This window comes from Martes martes (genome assembly GCF_963455335.1).
Source record: "Martes martes genome assembly, chromosome: 6".
NCBI lineage: Eukaryota > Metazoa > Chordata > Mammalia > Carnivora > Mustelidae > Martes > Martes martes.
In genome coordinates this window covers 32640391-32654225 of record NC_137893.1, presented here as the reverse complement: position 1 = coordinate 32654225, position 13835 = coordinate 32640391, and positions in this window count along the sequence as shown.

Below are 13835 nucleotides of genomic sequence, written 5' to 3'. Positions count from 1 at the left end.
AGGAAAAAAAAAGAAAAAAAAAAGCCTTTTCTTTTTCACCTGTTTTCTGGTAGGACACTTGACATCTCAAATGTGCTATATTTTCAGGTTTCTCAGCTGGTAACAACTCCAACCTTTTAGCGTTTTTGGTTTGTTTTTTTGTTTTTTTTTTTAAGATTTTATTTATTTTTTTGACAGACAGATCACAAGTAGGCAGAGAGGCAGGCAGAGCAGAGAGCCTGATAATGTGGGGCTCGATCCCAGGACCCTGAGATCATGACCAGAAAGCAGAGGCTTAACCCACTGAGCCACCCAGGCGCCTCACCTTTTAGCATTCTTGATGTTTATTTCTCACACATCCCAAATCAAATCCGCCAGGGAATTCTGTCTGCTCTACCTTTAAAACAGATCTAGGCTCCAGCCACGTCTCACTGCCTCCAACACCATCACCTAGTCCAGCGGCCACAATTTCCCTATGTATGATGGCCAGTGGATCTCCCTGTGTCTGTCCCTGTCCCCTTAGACTACTCCCGACACAGGAACCCAGGTGGTCCTTTTGCAACGTAAACCAAATCAGGTCACACTCCCACTCCCTGTTAATGCACCCAATTTTCTTAGAGTAAAGGCAAGTCTTCACCACAGCCTGCCAGGTGAAGCCGGCCCACCTCCGCCCCTTATCTCTGACCTCTCCCTACTTTATCTACTTACACTTGGTTTCTTCCTATTCCGGCCGGCAGGCCTTAGTGGGGAGAATGGAAACAGCCTAAGGGCTCTGGGTGTCTGAACCCGAGAGCAAAGAGGTGCGGCCTGAGACCAGAAGAGCAGCTTAAACCCTGACGGAAGACAGCGCCGAACTACAGGCGGCTGCAAAAAATCGGAGTAAGTGTAAAACAGGTCACCTTACAGTAATTTCCCCGGAAGCCTCAGTCAGGCAGGGAAATAAGATGATTTTTCTGCACTGGGTGTTTGTTTCCATTTTGCCCTTGTTTAAAGGCCTCGGACTTGCTTATGCAACAAAGATGTTTTTGAGAGCTCTGTCTAGTGAGAATCGCAAGTAAGTATTCATCTGATGGCCAGTTACAAACCACCTACAACCGGATGAGTGAGAATTTATTATATTGAAGGAAACCTTGGGTATAGCTGGACTCCACATTCTGGGGGTGTTAAAGAATCCTCATTCTCAAAATTTGGAAAGGGTTGAGTTGAGAATATGAAGATTAGGGCACTAATCTGCCCTTAGTAGCTTGCTCTTTTTTTGAAAGAGCAGAAGCAAATACAGACTTTGATCTTTGCCAGAGTTGAAGAACAGAATTATAGCCCCTTTGCACACTTTGATTCGGAAAGAGTCCCCTTTCACAATGGGGTTCAAAGCCTGGATCTTTACTCTTGGAATGTGTTTCTTGCTGTGAGCATAAGCACTCCCACCACTTGATTTCCAAAAGGATTTCCTTAGACTTTCCTTCTTTCCTTCCTCCCTTCTTTCCTTTCTTCCTTCCTTAAGAATTTATTTTCAGGGGGCACCTGGGTGGCTCAGTGGGTTAAAGCCTCTGCCTTTCGGCTCAGGTCATGATCCCAAGGTCCTGGGATCAAGCCTCGCATCGGGCTCTCTCCTTGGCGGGGAGCCTGCTTCCTCCTCTCTCTCTCTCTGCCTGCCTCTCTGCCTACGTGTGATCTCTGTCTGTCAAATAAATAAATAAAATCTTAAAAAAAAAAAAAGAATTCATTTTCAAGTAATCTCTATATCCAACAGGGGCTCAAACTAGATGGTAGTGAGTCTCTCTCTCTCTCTTTCTCTCTCTGTCTCCCTCTACACCCTTTTCACCCAAAGTCAAAACTGAAGGTGGCATTCAGTTCCGTTCTACTTCATATTCTCAGAGTAAAAACCTCCATTCTGTGGAGCCTACCATTATCTTCCCCTTTCCACCTGTGTGATATATTTACTAAATGATGGAATGAAATTTGCACATTTTTTTAACCTTATTTCACACTCTCAGGTCTAGGGTTTTGTGAAACTTGCCTCTTCAAAAGCCACAGCTGCAGAAGTTGGTTCGCTGTGGTGTATACTTCTAGGGTCATATATAGTTTCTGACCAGGGAATCTAAATTGTTTAACAGTGTGCAACAAAGTTTCATGGGAACCCACCTGGTGCTAGGTGTAGTGTTAGTTATAACTGTTGAGAATGTAAAAGTTCATAGTGTAGTGGGGAAGTCGAACACATAAACCATTGGTAACCGGTAATGCAGCAGAGTATCAGAGATGCCTGGGAAGCAGGGGTACCCATGGAGCTCAGCAGGAGGATTGGGGGATGGAGATGTAGAGCAGGAGATGCCCCAACTGGAACGGAGCATGAATAGGGCTTGTCAGGTTACTAAGGAAATACATCATTTCATCCAGATTTCTAACTCTTGTTTCTGTCCATGAGCCCTCACAACTTTCATTTCTCGAAGGATCCACTGAGATCTAGGAAGATAACTAATTTTCTGAAAAAAATAAAAACAGATAAATTTGAAAACTATGTTAGAGCCGGAGTTTTATGCTGTGTGGGTTTGTTTGTTGTTAAGGAACGAGGGTAGGTAGAGTTTCTGGCAAGCTCAGCCAGCCCACTGGGATTCAAATGTGGTTACCTTAGGATCTGAAAATTGCACTTTGAAACATGAATATACTTATCCTTTTTGTAAATAAGTGATGATAAAAAGGGAAATGTGAGATTTGTATCCACCACACCTAGCACAGAGTTGGTGTGTTTTCCGTACTCTGCCTTGTTGAATGAGTTACTGCCTTGTCACATTTTGAGCGTTCTTTCTTCCTGGTCAAGAATGTTCAGCAACGCCTGCGTGACTCAGTTGATTAAGCGTCTGCCTTCAGCTCAGGTCATGATCCCTGCATCCTGGGATGGAGTCCTGCATGGGCTCCTTGCTCAGCGGAGAGCCTGCTTCTCCCTCTGCCTGACACTCCCCCTGTTTGTTCCGGCCTTGAGCTCTCTCTCCCTCTGACAAATAAAAAAAAAAAAGAATGTTCATTAATTATGACTGCCTTCACGCACGCACACATGCACACACACACACACACACACACACACACACATTCTAAACCTTTCTCTTTTATTTTTAAAGATTTTATTTATTTATTTGACACAGTGAGAGAGGGGACAGGAGCAGGGGGAGTGGAAAAGGGAGAAGCAGGCTCTGTGCCCAGGAGGGAGCCTGATGCAGGCTCCATCTCAGGACCCTGGGATCATGACCTGAGCCAAAGGCAGACGCTTAATGACTGAGCCACCCAGGTGCCCCATAAGCCTATTCTAAGAGTTTGCTCTCCAATACGTTTTTCCTGAATATTTCTTTTTTTTTTTTAAGATTATTTATTTATTTATTTATTTGACAGACAGATTACAAGTAGGCAGAGAGGCAGACAGAGAGAGAAGGGAGGAAGCAGGCTCCCTGCTGAGCAGAGAGCCCCGATACAGGGCTCCATCCCAGGACGCTGGGATCATGACCTGAGCCGAAGGCAGCGGCTTTAACCCACTGAGCCACCCAGGTTCCCCTTTCCTGAATATTTCTATCCCACATTTATCTTTCTCTGCAGAGAATTTTTGACAGTCATAAAGTCATTATTAGTACACTGTCTCCTCCCCTCAACCACCAACCCACACAGTGAATTTAAAAGTTTATATATTAAATTTTTTTATCTAATATTCCTCTGTAAATTTCTTGTTCTTCAGATGAACCAACTCTCGTACATATTCTCATCATCCCAAAGGACCTTGATAAGGTGGCAACGTAGGCTTTACAACCTCATACTGTACCCACACACATGCTCACACTCCCATATACACACTCACCCACAAACCACACTCATGCATCAGTCGGTCTTCAGCCTCTGCTTGCATGGCCTTAGCCTACTAGCCTACTAGAAATGCCAACAACATGCACTCACATCTTTCTCCCCTAAAGTCACCTTACAGACTGTTATAAAAATGCTTAACTGGCTTATAAAATCAGGTATTTTTTATGTGTTTTGACAGCATACTTGGTAAGGTTAATAGTCTTCTACTTTACAGATGGAATTTTGGAGTCTGAGAAGTTCAGAGATTTATCCGTGCGTTGTGGGATAATCCATAAAGAATGATAGAAGGAGCACAAACTATTATGCTATCTATTTAATATTTTGTCTTTATTATCAAGTCTTTCATATTTTTTGAACACCCTCATTCTTTTTACTATTTCAGAATTCAACATTTAACTATGAAATATAATTTCATATGAGGAAGACTATTAAAAAAACTTATTTTGGACACATTGTGATAGTACATCTGACTACATTTTGAAAACTGTAAAGTAATATACAAATTACAGTATTACGTTTTCAAGAAATTTTGGCATCCTTAACAAAGTCTGCTCATGAGAATTGATCAAAACAGAATCTGTTAAATGTTATCCTTCATTTTCAATGATATATACACGAGAATATAATTGATAGGAACTATCTGTATCGTTGTCAGTGATATGGTGACAGTAAATCATGGGGTAAAACGTTCTGGTCTCCCACAGGAAGCTGAAATATTGTAGCTATAAATTATACATGAATATATAATATGTGAATTAATAACTATATACATTGATACAAAACAATCCTTTGATAAGACGTTTACTAATGAATTAAGAATTTTAAAAAATCTGAATAGCTCTCCTCTTGCCACCATTCAGTTCTAAGTCAGTAAAATGAAATGTAGTTTTCAACTAGTTAAATGAACAAACTAGCCTCTTTACTCAGAGACTCCCTGAATTGGTTCTGGTGATGAGTGCTATACTTAGTAGTTGATATCCCGTAATTTGTATCTATTGCATACATACCACTTTTCCTCAGAATAGATAAAATGTTGGGAACCCAAGCTTACAAAGCTGAATAGCTGGTGACTGCCACTGCACCAGCAATGGCTGAAGGCTGTGCAAGCAGCCTCTAGTCCTGCAGAGAGACTTATCTAGACAAACCATGGTGTGAAGTGGGAAAATGGTGAGTGTTGCTTTTTCTGCTGCCTCTGAATGATCTGTTTTTTATTTTTTGTTTTTGTTTTTGTTTTTTATTCTCATAAAAATTAGGCTTGGAGGTCCAGGCGCCCTCTCTTTCTCTGGTTTTGTTTTTCTTCCTTCTCTTGCTAACCCCCCTCTTGCTTTCCAGTATCCTATCTTCATCCTGTCCCCACTCTCTGAGTTCAGCTCAATTATGCCTTGTGTCTACAATTCTTACGTTCTTTCCCACACTCGTGGTCAAGATCAGCACAGTCCATTTACCCAGTCATTTCCTCCTGGCTCCCATTATTCAGAACAGAGCAACTATATGCCAACCCATTACTAATAATGATTGCCCCTGAAAGTATGCCAATGCTAGCAAGCTAAAAACTGACCCTTCAGGAGCTCCTGTCAGAAGTTATTTTGGTCTTTACTGATTTGTCTAATCTCAAAGACTTTACTTCAAAATGTTTCTAGTTTTATAGTACAGTGTGAAGTCCTTTTATTTTCTTTCTGCCTGGAGATCAAGATACCGGGATAGTCTTCCTCAGGGATGTCTGTACTGAAAGTCTACTCTAAAATCAACAGCTTGTCTGGTCTAGGAGCTGCCTTTTTAAGAAGGTACCAATATATCATATGAGTTTGTATCCTCTATGCTTTCCCATGCTTGCCTGCATGTTAAGTTGCTGAGGCACACTATTCTTATAATGGTACTTGTGTTATTCAGGGTTCTCCAGAGAACTGGAACCAATAGAAGAAAAGGGGAGCAGGGAATAAGAGATTTATTATAGGCATTGGCTCACACAGGTACGGGGGCTGGAAAGTCCTACAGTCTACCATCTGCAAGCTGGAGAACTAGGAAAGACAGTGGTATAATTCAGTCTGAGTCTAAAGGCCTGAGGGGAGGCCAGGGGAGCCAGTCCAGGGGAGCCAGTCATGAAAGCCCCAGTCCAGGGTCAGAGGCCTGACAATGAAGAGGCAGCTGGTTTAAGTAACAGAATCTGAGAGTCCAAGAAACCAGAGTTCCAGTATCTGAGAGCAGGGAAAAATGTACCTCCCAGCTCAAGAAGAGAGAGAGAGCATTCTTCTTTCCTTTTCCTTTTGTGTTCCATTTAATTCCCAAGGGATTAGGTGGTCCCCACCCGCATTGATGAAAGTGTATCTCTTTACTCAGTCTATGGAATCAAATGCTAATATCTCTTCTAGAAACACTCTCAGAGACACACCCAGAAATAATGCTTTATCAGCTATTTGGATATCTCTTAGCACCACGAAGTTGACACATAAAATTAACCATCACAGCACCCTAGTGGGTTCAATTCATGGCTCATATTTTTCCTTTGGCACCTACTCTACTTTGTTTCCCAAATCCTACACTGTGAGCATCATCTAGCATCACTTATTCTATTGCTTCCCCCACAAGCCAGGTCTCTTTTGGGCTGAAATTCGTCCACCAGTGCCACCATATTGTTCCTGGATCATTTATCTTGTCTCTAGGAAGAATCTCCAATTCTTTAAAAATTCCCCAAGGAATTTATCACACTTCATGAATTTCCTCCTCAATTTCTCCTGTAGAAAGTTAATTGGAATATTTAGAATAAACTTGTATAAAAGGCCATCATTCCATTTTTAAAATTACATTCCCCTGGCAGCTCTTCCGTGATTACAATTGTCCCAATATGATTCCTCTCCCAAGAAGAGAATATCGTTGATATCTTAAACTGCACTGGATCTTGTCTCCTTCCATGGCTCCTTCTGCTAAAAGTGACATGGTAGCATGCTACTAGCTCGTTTCTGTAGTGCACTTTGTTGAGAAAACAGTTAACAGTGCAAACTGTCCAAAATTCACTAATCTTGAAACTTAGCCTTCACAAAGGAACTGTGTCATCCCATCTTTATATATCTAAAAGGAATATAGATAGGCACAACTATTACAGAAAGGAGGAAGTTGTAGTCATATCTAAATGCTCTAAAAGTCAGAAGGATGTTACAATGTATCTTTACTGGTTCCACTGAGTTTCTTCTTAGCCTAGACACTCCACCTTGAAAGCAAATCCTGAATTACCTGTCTGCCCCATTGTTTTCCTATCTTTCTCTTCTCTCTGCTCCCAACTCCAGGATCCATGTTGCATGTTACAGTCATCATATATACTCAAGTCAGCAATTTCTTTTCATCTTATTTGGCCAAAGCAAACATATATCTTCTCACACAGCTTCTTCAACATAGAGAACCAACACTACAAACCTTTCTTGCTTATCATAGCACAACTTTATATATATATATATATATACACACATATATATGTGTGTGTATATATATGTGTGTATATACACATATATATGTGTATATATATATACATATATATGTGTGTATATATATATGTGTATATATATGTGTGTATATATATGTGTGTATATCTCCTGCAGTATATGTGTGTACACACACACACTCACGCACACACAATGTTTCACAAGATATTACATAATGACCTATACTTACAAGGATGAGTATGGTAAGAATCATAGAGTTAAAGTAGATCAAGTCATTGTTGTTCCCCCCCAAGTTTCCCTTGTCCTGTGTATACTTAAGTAGGGAAAGTGAAAAATGAGGAAAGAATTCTTCACAGAAAGGCTAGGAGAGCCCTACTGGCAAGCACAAAACGGCAGTAAAACGTAGTTGGTCCATCGCTGTTTTCGCCCCCACGGTGCCTCAACACAAGACACAGCTCCTGAGCAATGACTGTGGGAAGTGTCCATCCCGCCTCTGCACAACTGTCCACCCCAATCACACACAGACCATAACTGTGGAAGCGCATTTAAACAGAAGCTCCAGTTTGAAGAGACTTATAAAGCGGTTTTTGCCACAGGGAACATCTTTCAAACTTGCAGAGACAATTCCCAGATGGGTTGTCTGTAGATGCAATCTGGACTGGGGCTGTCTGTCACCTCCAGCAAGGAGGCAATCTGGCAGCACAGAAAAAGAGCATGGAGAGAAAAGGAAGATGGAAGCAGTCAATGCAGCTCTTATTAAGTGACCATCATTCCCATTCACTCTTTCACCTTTATTTGAAAAGTCTTCCTTATTTTGTTTTGTTGCTATTATGTAGAGAAAACGTAGATTCGGTCCAGAAACTATTACATCTGTTCAGATGGAGAACTGCATGTGCCCCTTGAATTTCGTGCGAAATTTAAAATGTATGTGAAATATTTGGGAAAATATGCTGAATTTGCCATACAGTTTAAGAATTATAGAGCATACATTACCATCAATTATTAGCATACATCATTTGGAAAATTTAACCCAAGCCAAAGCAGTTTATCAATGCAATAGAGGGAAAAAAAAAGTCTAAAAATGTTTTGAAAGGATGTTAGCACATGTAGTTTGTAGACGAGAAGACTACACTCAGAGAGACTGATTTGCCAAGACTGAATCGGTAGCAGAACGAGGATTAGAATACGTCATTTGCCTCCTTGTCACGGCCGCTTCCTACGGTATCATATACCTGGAATTGTTTGACACCAGACAGTCAAACAATTGATTTGCTTTCCGACAGGTAGCTGTTGCATTATGTAAGCGGTGTGGGAAAGACATTTGCAAAACCTTATTAGGAATATGAGTATGACATCCTGATTACTGAAGGGAACCGTTGCAGACCAGAAAGCTGTACTTTCTCAAACACAGCAATCCTCAGATTAGAGTAAGTAATTTGGTCAAACACCAACTTAAAATCAATCATGCTGCAAAAAAGGATATGAATGTTCAGTATGTGCTGGGCACTGGGCATAAAAATGGAAAAGGCAAGGCTTTGCCCTCACAGAGAAACTTACAGTGACATACATCTCTCCAGTGTTTGTATTTTGTATACTTCTGGCCAAGAAGGATACACAAGGACCCCCAATAAAGAGCAAAGTATTATTTTCAGATTTTTCTTTAAATATGTGTAAAATATTTCCCGTTATTTTCAGCTGTCAATTAAGTTTACAGTTTTAAAACATGTCATCTATTCAGAGATGCAACCATTATTTAAAGTGCCTAAGTGTAAAGGGAGTCTGTCTCTGCCGACGATTCCTCATCTCCCTGACTTCTCAACATTAGAGTGGCCCGGGGCTCAGTCTTCAGACATTTTCTTTTCTATCTACATTCATTTCCTCAGTGATCTCATCCAATCTTGTGACTTTAAAGACCATCTATATGCTGACAATTTGCAAATTTATAACCTTAGCTTAGAACTTTCCCCTCAACTCCAGACACATATATCTAACTGCCTATTTGACATCTTCACTTCAATGTCTAAAAAACCCCCTCAGACTTATGACTTCTAGAACCACGGCCTTGCTCCCTTCTGCTGTTCCTGCAGGTGGACTCATTTCACTAAATGGTAATTCCATTCTTCCGGTGGCTCGAGTTATAACCATGGACTTTTTTTATAACTTTTTTTTTATAACTTTTTTTTTTATAACTCCTTTTTTTCTCTTATGTCCCCCAATGTTCAAGAAATCTGGGCTGTACTTTAAAAATGTATCACTTGTCATCACCTCCCCTGCTACTACCCTGGTCCAAGTCACAATGCGTCCTGCCTGGATTACCCCTCAAGCCTCCTACCTGCTCTCCCTGTTCTCCCTTTTGCTTACCTGCAATCTCTTTATTAGGGCAGCAGTCAAGGTGATCATTCCACTTCTCTACCCAAATCTACCCTATAGTTGCCCATTTCACTCAGATAAAATCCCAGAGTCTTTACAATTACCTGTATGGCGCCACTTCCCCACATTTGCCGTCTCTCTCTTCGTTTCCTCTCTGCACTCACCTTCTCCTACTGCCTGCCCCCCTTGTTCACTGGACACTATTGGCTGGAGCCCTTGATGTAGGATTCCTCAGGGCCTTTGTACTGGCTGTTCCCTCTGCCTGAAGGGCTGTTAACCCAGATTCATGCATTTCCTTTAAGTCCTCACTCAAGTGAAAACTTTTCTGGACGCCTTATCTAAAACTGCAAACCATATACCAAAGCACATTTACAGAATGCATCAAGGCCATGGTTTTAGAAGTATTAAGCTTCAGAATTTTTTTTTTTTTTTTAGACATTGAAATGAAGATGTCAAACAGGCAGTTAGATAAAACACACACAAGCGCAGTTCCCCACCTTTTTTTTTTTTTTTTTTTTTTTAAGTAAAGTTTTCTTGGGACACAGCTACACCTATTTGTTTATGTACTGTCTGTGGCTGTTTCCTTAGGAACCCAAGAGCCAAAAATATTTATTTTCTAGCCCTTCACAGAACCAACTTGCCAACCCCTGTGAGTAGAATGTTCAGAAGAACAGGGGTCTTATTTTATGTTCTTCTTTGTCACTACAGTCCCAGGGTCATGCCCAGCACGTATCAGGTACTCGGTAAGAATGTGTTGCCTGGTGAATGAATGAGCAAATGAATGAATGAAGTGTAACTGGCTGTACACTTTAAGGAACTGGATGGGAGAGTGAGACTGAGTTGCTCTCCCATATGCCCAAGGATATTCAGCACACATTTTGGAGGGTTCTGATGAGGTTCTTTTTGTTGTTTTTCAACTAAGAAAAACATTTCTTTATATCATTCATCTTAAGTAACAGTGGTCATTTCTTAATGTTGGCTTAAAATAAAACGTAAAACAACTGGTAGAGGTATTGTTATTGTGCTAGTTATATTGTTACAGAAGCACACCTATAATAGAGATATTAAATAAGCCAGTTGAGAGAGCAGTTCCATAGGATGAAAATTGCCTAAAGCGCCAAATGAGATCACCCCTTTTCAGGACTGTTTCCATCTTGTTACCTACAAAGCGAGAGACCAAATTTAAACCATTTTGAATGCAAGATTATAGAAACTGTGGGTCACTTAAGTCCAGCAAAAAATATAGAGTCCTCTTGGCTTTATACCTTTAAGTGACAAAATAACCTATTGCTTCCAATGAAAAGGTGAGGTTGAGAGTACTTTGTTTGATCTCGGATCTCTGGTGGCACTAGAAATTTCAGTAGTAAAACCCAAACCGATGTCTCCTTTCTTTCCTGGGGAACCAGTCACAAAGGAATTGGCACAAAAGACCCTTCTCTTTGGAGGGGTTCAGGCTCTAAGAGGAAGAAGGTTTCCTCTTTCAGGTGACACCCCAATCCTCCATTCAAAACACATGGGTTTCTGGGTTAGACTGATTGATGGCAAAAATGACAAAATCTTGAGCAGTCTGTTAGCTTGAGCTGAAAAATGTGCTCAGCTAACTGCCTTAAACATTTTAAAATATAACTCGCTAGCTGTAGTAAAGGCTGTCGAGCTAAGATTTGGGATTAATTGTTCACTGTTCAACATGATTTGTGAATAATTGCGGAACCATAGCAATTAAATTGTACTTTTTACAAAACAGGCAGCACATGCCTCCTGCTTTAGAGAGGCCCGTGTTTTGGGGTGTGGGTGTGTGTGTGTGTGTGTGTTTCACAGATTAGCAAACCTCTGTACTCTATTTGGATGTACAGGTGACATCTCTCTTTGAGTCTTCAGGACCCTGGGACCTCTGGGATATGTGCTATGTCATAAACTTGAATGATGAAAAAGCAGCAGGGCTCCTTCAGCCTCTAATTGGAACCGCTCGATGTGGCAAAGAAACCGAGCAACTCTTTATTATTCCATTTAATGGGTTTTTTTACACTCACAAATCATTCATCAGTATCATCTGAAAGTGGGAAATGATAAGCACAGTGATATTTGGCACAATACATCCGGTTTGTTACCCAAGAGTTGGTATGTATGTATGAAAGTATTAGCGATGAAGTCATCCCCTGGAGGGGAGGCAAAAGGGGACTTGTTGATCAGTTCTGGCTGAATTCCCAGGTTTCGGCCAGTGTGAGTCTACCGGAATCCGTGATAATGTTTTCTGTCATGGTTGTAAAATACTTTCAGAGAAACATAAAGTTTTTATGAGAAGAATAGTAAAAGAGATAACTTCTTCTATGCCTGGGGGTTAATATTTGTTCTTGTTGAGCTCAGTTGAGGAGAGCAGAGGTTGAGATGGAGGAATGAATGCACAAAGCTTCGAGGACGCTGCTATTCACCGTGCATAGTCTCTTCCCGGATCGGCACAACTGCCCCCAATTTAGAAGCCCCAACAAACCCCAAGTCACTAAATGGAAACATAGGCAATGGCTGGCTTTGTGTAAGTCACAGGCCCCATCACATTTTTCTTGCTCCTCCCTTTCCTTCCTTTTTTCCCCCATTAGGACGATAGAATTGTTTGTGTGATAGGTTTCCAGGTTTCAAATATTATTTATTTAGAATTGTTTATTGTAATATGTCAGTGAGGTTTAGCGACCTTCCCAAAGAATGGGAATGTTAGGTTGCTCCAACCACATGCTGTCAGAGACTATTTTAAGTGCCCTGTTTCATCAGGTAAATGCAGTTAGTTAAATTGAATTTCGAAGATTTTCTCCTCTTTGTGATGAATAGAGAATGATTATCATACCTGTGATACTCCTGACTTCCCTTTTGTACAAGTAGAGTAGTCATTCTGATCTTGAAGTTTATTAGAGCTTTAAGCTGTCAGGTTATTACTGTCAGTTTCAAGAAAAGAAAGAGTTACTGATGTAAAATTAATTTATTGAATGGAATTGTTTTGCCCTCAGGGAATAACATCACCATTTAATTTAATTTCCCCATCATATTGTCTCATTTGCGGAGGAAAAAATAACTTTTCTTTTTAACAGAATAAAGTGCATTATGCTGAATGGTGTACTTCATCCTTACAGGTTTTACTTGTTCTAGATCATCAGTTGTCATAACAACGTGATATATTGTGCAGTAACTCTTGCTTGCTGAATTTGGGAAAACAGCCCTGGTTTTGATATTTACTTCTAAGAAAATGTTAGGAGGATTTAGTAACATTTATAAAAGTTCTTCTCTGGTTACTCTTTTTATTATTAAACAATTTCACTGTGCACTGTCCTGGACAAAAATATTTTAAAAGTACATCTATTTATATTTTTAAATAAGCTCTGAAATCACCAATGTCCTTGTCACTAGCAGTGTTCTCCGTGTTGGTTCAAAGCCACAGCTCTGGTCTCCTGGGATCCAGAACACAGGTGCATTTGGTCTAGTAGGTGGGATTGGAAGGACATAGATACAAACACTAAACAAAGAGCCGAGCATTTAAGCCACTTTTCAAGGAGAAGCCTGCAGAGGCACTGGAGGCAAAGGTGGAGTCTTGGAGAAAACTCCTCTCTTGATGCATGAAATACTAAGACTCCTTTTGAGTCCTGTTCCCAGAGGATATTTCTTTACAGACAGCAGTTGCATATCACACTAGAAAGTTTTGTCATATATACATAGATCCAGGAAAATAAATAAACTATGCTAGTTACAAAATGAAATCCACAAGGACTTCATTTCTCTGCGTGTGTGTATTCTATTAAAGCAGCACAGTCTCAACACCTTCCCTTCCTCCTTGAAATGAGCCATAATGGAAAATCAATATTCATCCGACGACACTTTTTGGACACTTATTATGTAAAATGCATAATATTTACCTCTACAGTTTGTAAGAAGATTCAGAACACACCATTTATAACCTCACAGAGTTTGCAATCAGATACCAAAGGCAAAACAATTATACCAAGAATATGGACACGGAATAGAGCCTGGTAGGAAGGCAGATGACTAGGTCATATATGCACAGGTACAGCTGTACTCGCTCTTCAAATCTTGTATATTTTCTTTAAAAAAAAATTTATTTATTTGACAGAGAGAGATCACAAGTAGACAGAGAAGCAGACAGAGAGAGAGGGGGAAACAGGCGCCCCGCCTAGCAGAGAGCCCGACGCCAAAGCTCGATCCCAGGAC